This window comes from Penaeus japonicus, unplaced genomic scaffold, assembly GCF_977035675.1.
Source record: "Penaeus japonicus unplaced genomic scaffold, GWHDUDI00000001_assembly GWHDUDI00000020, whole genome shotgun sequence".
NCBI classification, from domain to species: Eukaryota; Metazoa; Arthropoda; class Malacostraca; order Decapoda; family Penaeidae; genus Penaeus; species Penaeus japonicus.
In genome coordinates this window covers 38,704,981-38,712,480 of record NW_028234422.1, presented here as the reverse complement: position 1 = coordinate 38,712,480, position 7,500 = coordinate 38,704,981, and positions in this window count along the sequence as shown.

The following is a 7,500-nucleotide window of genomic DNA, read 5'->3' as shown; positions in this document are numbered from 1 at the left end:
TCGTTATCATTATTATCATCCTTATTGTTATGATTTTTATCAATATCATCATCATTGTTGTTATCATTTTATTATAATAATTATCATTATTATCATCATCATTATCATTATCCTTGTTGTTATAATTATCATCATTATCATTATTAGTATCAATATCACAATCGATAACATTATTACCACTAGTAGTAGTAGTACTAGTTGCAGTGATAATGGTAGTTGTGCTATTATCATCATCATCATCATTATCACCATTAACAATATTATCATGTTATACTTCCTTTCATCTCTACCGCCATCATTATCATCATTTTGGATATGCCATATATTAAGGCTTCTTTTCTTCTATACTAAATTTATTACTAACTGTAATAGCATTATATTCCACAGCAGTAAATTGATCATTATCTTTATTATTATCATTATTTGCATTACCATTACAGTTAGTATTGCTAATAACCTAATTATCATGATTATTGTTAAATCATCATTCCAATCTCATTTGTTGTTTATTTTTCTCTGTTCCTTTCGTATTTTTGTTTATTCTAAATATGATCTATCTCCATTGTCTTCAAAAGAAATTTTCCCCTCTACTTCCTTTCTGACTGCCCCTCCTACTCTCTCTCCTTTTATGTGTCCTCTCTCTCTCTCTCTCTCTCTCTCTCTCTCTCTCTCTCTCTCTCTCTTTCTCTTTCTCTTTCTCTTTCTCTCTTTCTCTCTTTCTCTTTCTCTCTCTCTTTCTCTCTCTCTCTTTCTCTCTCTTCTCTTCCTCTCTTCTCTTCCTCTCTTCTCTTCTCTTCTCTTCTCTTCTCTTCTCTTCTCTTTCTCTTAGCTTTCTCTTTCTCTTATCTCTCTCGCTTCTCTCTCTCTCCTCTCTCTCTCTCCTCTCTCTCTCTCTCTCTCTCTCTCTTTTCTCTTCTGTCTTCTGTCTTCTCTCTCTTTTCTCTTATCCCTCTCTTCTCTTCTCTCTTTCTCTCTTTCTCTCTCTTCTCTCTTCTCTTTCTCTTTCTCTTCTTTCTCTCTCTCTCTCTCTCTCTCTCTCTCTCTCTCTCTCGCTCTCTCCCCCTTCTCTCTCTCTCTCTCTCTCTCTCTCGCTCTCTCTCTCTCTCTCTCTCTCTCTCTCTCTCTCTCCTTCCCTCCTTACTACCCATCCTACTCTCTTTCCTACTATCTTCCTTTCCTATATTCTTTCTCTTACTCTTTCGCTCTCTCTTTCTCTCTCAGTGTTTTATATTCCCTAATCCCTCTTTCCATCTAACGCATTCTCAATACCTCATCCTCTCCCCTCCCCACCCCCCTTTTTTATTTTCCCTCGGCACCAGACGTTTCCCTCATCACCAGATGTTTCATTCATCACTCAGCGTGTCCTTTTCTCTCGTCTCATCTTCCTCTCTCCTTCGCCAGCATCATCGTTGTCTAGAGCGGGTCGTCTGTCTTGCTTTTGCTTGGCTGTCTGTTTTCAGTTTGTATTGGTGGGTATTTGGGCTCTTGTGTCTGACCGTGTCTGCTGGGGACTCTTGTTGTTGTTTTTTTTTGTTGTTTTTTTCTTTCTTTCTTTTCTTTTCTTTCTTTCTCTCTCTCTCGTTTCATTGTGTGTCTGTGTGGGTGAGTGTGGGTGTATCTGTGTGTCTGTGTGTGTGTGTGTGTGTGTTTATATATTTATATAAATATATATACATATACATATATATTATATATATATATACACACATATATATAGATAGTCTGCAATACTGCAAATCTCCCTCATTCAATACAATCGAGGAAGAATCTCCATTGCAAGAGTTCACCGAGGCCCTTTTAGGAGTGATCGATTCTCCACCTCTCTCTCTCTCTCTCTCTCTCTCTCTCTCTCTCTCTCTCTCTCTCTCTCTCTCTCTCTCTCTCTCTCTCTCTCTCTCTCTCTCTCTCTCTCTCTCTCTCTCTCTCTCTCTCTCTCTCTCTCTCTCTCTCTTCTCTCTCTCTCTTTCTTCTCTCTCTCTCTCTCTCTCTCTCTCTCTCTCTCTCTCTCTCTCTCTCTCTCTCTCTCTCTCTCTCTCTCTCTCTCTGCCTCTCAGACTTTCAAACCACCGTAAAAAGTCTTCTCCCTTCTGACCCAAGGCGCCCCAGCTACGATGTCACGACGCCCCGCCCACCTTCCTACCGAGTCTGTTCCCTTACTCCTTTGGCACTACCACGGGTTGTCTAAGTTCCATTCTCTCAATAACCCAATCAAAACCTTATGCTGGTTTCTATACTCCCGCCTGGTGCTCGTCTCTTAACGGAATTACTGAGAAACTTGTTACAAGCAGTGGGTGTGCTAGCACGCCTCTCGATTAGCTTGGAACTGAAGTTTCTGAAATGAGATGTATCCACTCGACAATTCTCAGAAAAAAAAGTTAGTCCATACAAATGGGCCATCTCTTTCTCATTTCTCTATTTCCTCATATTTCCCCCATTTATGTATGCTTCTGTATCAAATAGTGTGAGGAAGCCAGGACGTCTATTTAGCAAAGATGTGTTTTCCCTATCTAATGTTAGTAATAACGGCTATTAATGTATTTATTTTATAATCATATGAATGATCTTGTTTACCCGTGCAAATATTTAAAGAAAGTATTTCTGTATGTTCCAATTTATTCTATTCTCATGGCATTCCTTTCTTTTGTTCCTCATTGCATTATTGAAATCTCTCGTTCATCAGCTACAGTACGAGCTTATCTCTTAAACTGACAATTTGTTTGTTTGTTTGTTTTTCTGCAGTGAGGATGGTACTATAGGAACGGCTCGGTGGATCAGGATTGCCAGTCCTGATGTGCCAACACCGCCATCTTGAGACCAATCATGTCCTCAACCATTTGGGTTTCATGGCACAATTAGGGTAGTGGATCACTTGGGTGTTGAGTCTTTACGATTATGGGGAAAGAAAGTTACAGCCATCGAGAGAGCAGTTCTCTTATTCCTTTTTTTATTATATATTAGCTTTATGGAATTGAAACCTTTTTTCCTTTGTTATTCTTATCAATTAGCTTTATATTATATTTTAGTTTGCAAATTGTCTAATCATTTTCACAAATAAACACCTTCTAAAATGAAATACTTACAGATAAATGTCCTATTTTCTGAGATTATAATCCGCGCCATGGCAGGCACCTGCCCTGCCTGACGTCAGGCAGATGTTTTTGATGCTCTCCATCCCTCTATAATCTCGCTCCTTTGCCGCATGCCGCCCCTGCACTGGTGGTCTATGGACTAGCCGCCCTCCGTCACCCGCCATTCCCACCCCTGTTCACCCGCCTCCTCCCTGCAGAGACTCCCGTCATTCAGCAACTCACATAGTCAGCTCTGCAGGAGGTAGTCACTGCCACCACGGGATATCATTCCGAGTGTAACTATATTTGGTAGGTGTCTCAGAGGCTTTGGATAGTATTAGTCAATAAAAGGGTATTATAAAAACACGCTTTCTTTTAATAATTCATTGTTAAGCAGAACAGTGACAGAATGAAATAATGAATAGGAGATAAGGAAATGTACTCAACAAAACGAAGAACATGCTAAAAAAAAAAAAAAAAAAAAAAACAATATAAAACGGAACACGAGAAACGTAAAACAAATTAGAAATACATTAAACGAAACACAAAAAGAACATGAAACAAATTACGTTATACATAAAACACGGAACACGGAAAATGCTCAGGACTGGAATATTGTCAGCGAGACATTACACACAGGACACAATATACTCGAAAAGGTGCTACTTAACTGACCATGGCTCGTTTTCAAGGGAGCACAAGACATGGAGGTTTCAACGAAGCACAAAGGGGATAGGTACATAATCTGTGTTTATCTGCAGCAGAAGTGTCAGGCTCCGGAATACGGCACACGGCATCAGGGCGGGGTATGTGGCGACGGCTATCAAATCCAAAAGAAAAGATATAGCAGCTCCAAGCTCGGAGATGTATTGTTTATACCGTGGCTACCCACTGAGAGAGCGCGTAAAAGCCCTTCGTACACCTCACCGCCCAGGTGGTGTTGACTGTCGTAAAGGTTGTTCTCGGGGAGGTGTATCTGCTGCCCAGTGCTCGTCACAGTGGGTGGACGCCGCGTTCCTCCTTGTTACTCTTGCCAGACAAGGTGGCATTGCGAAGCATAAAACATGCCACAGCCCGTGCAACAACATTCCAAAACCGTTGGAACGGCTATTGTGTTGTCAAGTGACTTGGATTTTAATGTTTCCACATTAACAAAAAGACAAGTGATATGATAAAAAAAAAGGAGCCATATGGTACCGAATGTGTAAAATCTTTATTGCGCCACACCTCCCTCTAGCATACACTATAGTTTCAATGGCTACTATTCCTTTATCATGCATTTATTTTAACTTTTTAGGTTTGGACGTGGCTTTTAGATGGATCAGGAGAAAAATAAGCCACATTTCGAAAACATACTTTTCAGAGCCCAATCAAGTTAGTCGGCGCTTATCTGTATGACAACCTCACATATACAGGACCAAAGAAGAAAGACAAACAAACATACAATAAGGGAGAGGAGTGTGCATAATTAAAACCTTTTTTATTTGCAGTTTCCGTGCTGATATTTTTGATAAAGAATACAAATAGACAAAGCAACTCGCAAGGAAGATCTTGCACACAAAGCTTCTCAGATGGACAGAGAGGAAAATCTAGAGAGACGACAGTGGCAACCCGCAGAGATTCCCTTGCATGCTATAAAGCTGTAGAAATCTAGTGCAAGTAACTATGCGATTTTATTTTCAACAAATTTAGGGCAATAAAAAAATTACTGTGGGTGGCACCAAGTCGTCCGACTGAATTATTGCAGATTCATTCAATTTACTCCATGACACAAGAGCCGTTGTGCAAAGTGTGTTTGTGAATAGCAGTGTAAGACAAGTTGATATCAGAGTGAGAAAATATAGTAGTATGCCATGAGACCGTAAGTTTCAAGGAAGATGAGGAGAAAGAGTGAATGTATACATGAATGCTTGAGTATATGCATGTATGAGTGAGTAAGATGAGTATTCTCGGAAGAATATGCGATGTTTCCTAAAAGCAATCCAATAAAATGATGTTAATGGAAATAACGCATACAAGAGGACGAAGGCTTACATTAATAAACTAAAGGGAAAATATAATACTGATACTTTGGTGATCATTATCCACTACAATTATATCAGAATCTTGATACATGAAATAATCGCATCAGACATCAATTGATCAGAGTCGTGAGTTTCAGGCACTTTAATTGACCCGCCGTGTAATCGGGTCGCAGCATATAAGAAACAGCTGGCTTCCAACACTCACGTTTCCCTGTGCTTTGATTCGGCAAAGGATTTTATGGCTAAATTATGTTGGTGCTTTGGTGGGTAAGGGAACTTCAACCTAACCACACACACACACACACACACACACACACACACACACACACACACACACACACACACACACACACACACACACACACACACACACACACACACACACACACACACACACACACACACACACACACACACACACACACACACACGTACGCGTACGTGCATGCGTGCGTGCTTGTGTTGCTTATTTATGTGACCGCATTAACAGTCCTCTATAAAACCAGAATTAGACATCTATGAGGCAATCAACAGGTCGACGGCTATTGCTATCAAAATCGAGTACGGCCGATAGAAGATGTTTAGATAATCCATACAGGTACAATGGGCTTCAACTGAGAAAGAAAACATTAAATACATAAAGATAATCAAGACGAAAAATGGCGAGGATATATAAAACGCACTCGGCACTTTCAAGCTCTTAAGAGACAAGTCACAAGAGTCAGATAACTTAGCACATGAAGTTGTTTTTTTCCCATGAAGTTAATGAAGGAACTATTTCATATTGAATGAAGCAACAGGCCGGTGAATAGGAGATTCCTGGAACGCTATTGAAACGCACAGAAAGCCGAGACGTTTTCTTTTTCTTCTTCTTTTTTTTCTCTTTTTGGCTGAAGTATTGCGTTTTATGAGCGACTGCGAGATTAAACAACAAAGAGTGAACTGGGTTGACCTGTATATACTTAGACAAGCGAAGTCTGCTATTTTTTTTCTTATATCCCAGTGCTATACTTATCCTATAGCAATTTCGATCGAATGCATGAACAATATCAGTGATTATCATGAATTATATTGTGTATTTTCACTTTATTTTTGCGAGTGGTTTTTTTTCTTTCTTTCTTTCTTTCTTTCTTTCTTTTTAGGTGGGTAAATCATATTCCAAAAGACGTTTTTTAAGGGATATTTCTGTAGCTCTCTTAATTTCTGTCTCCACTATGCAACAACTAGTTAAGCTTTGAATTAGACTATATATATATGTGTGTGTGTGTGTGTGTGTGTGTGTGTGTGTTGTGTGGTGTGTATGTATCATATATATATTATATTATATAGATATATATATATATAAATATATATATATATATATATATATATATATATATATATATATATATATATATATATATATATAATATATATATATATATAATATATATATTATATATATAATATATACATATATATATATATATATATATATATATATAATATATATAATATATATATATATATATATATATATATATATATATATATAAATACTTGTACAATTGATCTTCCAGGTAGGAAGCGGGCCTTAATAAGGAAATTAACAGCCAGGGCAGCAGGGAACATTATATATTTCAAACGTTTCGAGTATTACAATACTCATCATCAGTGACTGTAATATAAGAATAAATAAATATGTTAAAAGTAATAAAATAGTAAAATTAAGCATCAATAAGGTAATACACAGGTTCATAAAATACCATACATACTTGCCATTTGTTGGTTGGTTGTAAACAGAGTTAAAGTGTCAAGAAGTAAGAGCACGCAACCCGTGCCAATAAGAAAGAAAATGGATACGGGGGTGACTGCATTATTTTAATATTTCAAGGTTGGTTGATGAACTATATTCATTTAGTTCCGGTTTTAGTTTCCTTATCCATATGTTTTCTAAAATACATAGATCTAAATCACAGGTAGCAGAGTCAATAATGGAAAAATTGCAATTATTGATTGGGTGATCATTCTCTTCACTATGATCTCTGATGGATGAAAACATTGGTTTATTCAATCTGGATTTTGTCCGGAAAGAGATTCCTTTGTGCTCGTCTACCCTAATGGAAAGATTTCGGGTGGTCTTTCCAACATAGGCAGCATTACAGCTACCACATACATATTTATATACAGTGGACGAGTTTAGGGAGTCTCTAACCTTATCCTTGGTTTTGAAAAAAAAACTGCTAATGGTATTAGTTGCTTTAAAAATGGGTCTAAGAGTGACTGTGTTGTAATTATGGTTTATTACATAAGTCAACTTTCTGGCAAGTGCATGGGAAGGTTGGCTAATATAGGGTAGATTTATAAAGATGTCATCTTTTGGGGCAGTGAGCACAGGATCTTTTTTGATAAAGATCTTATCTAGTGTT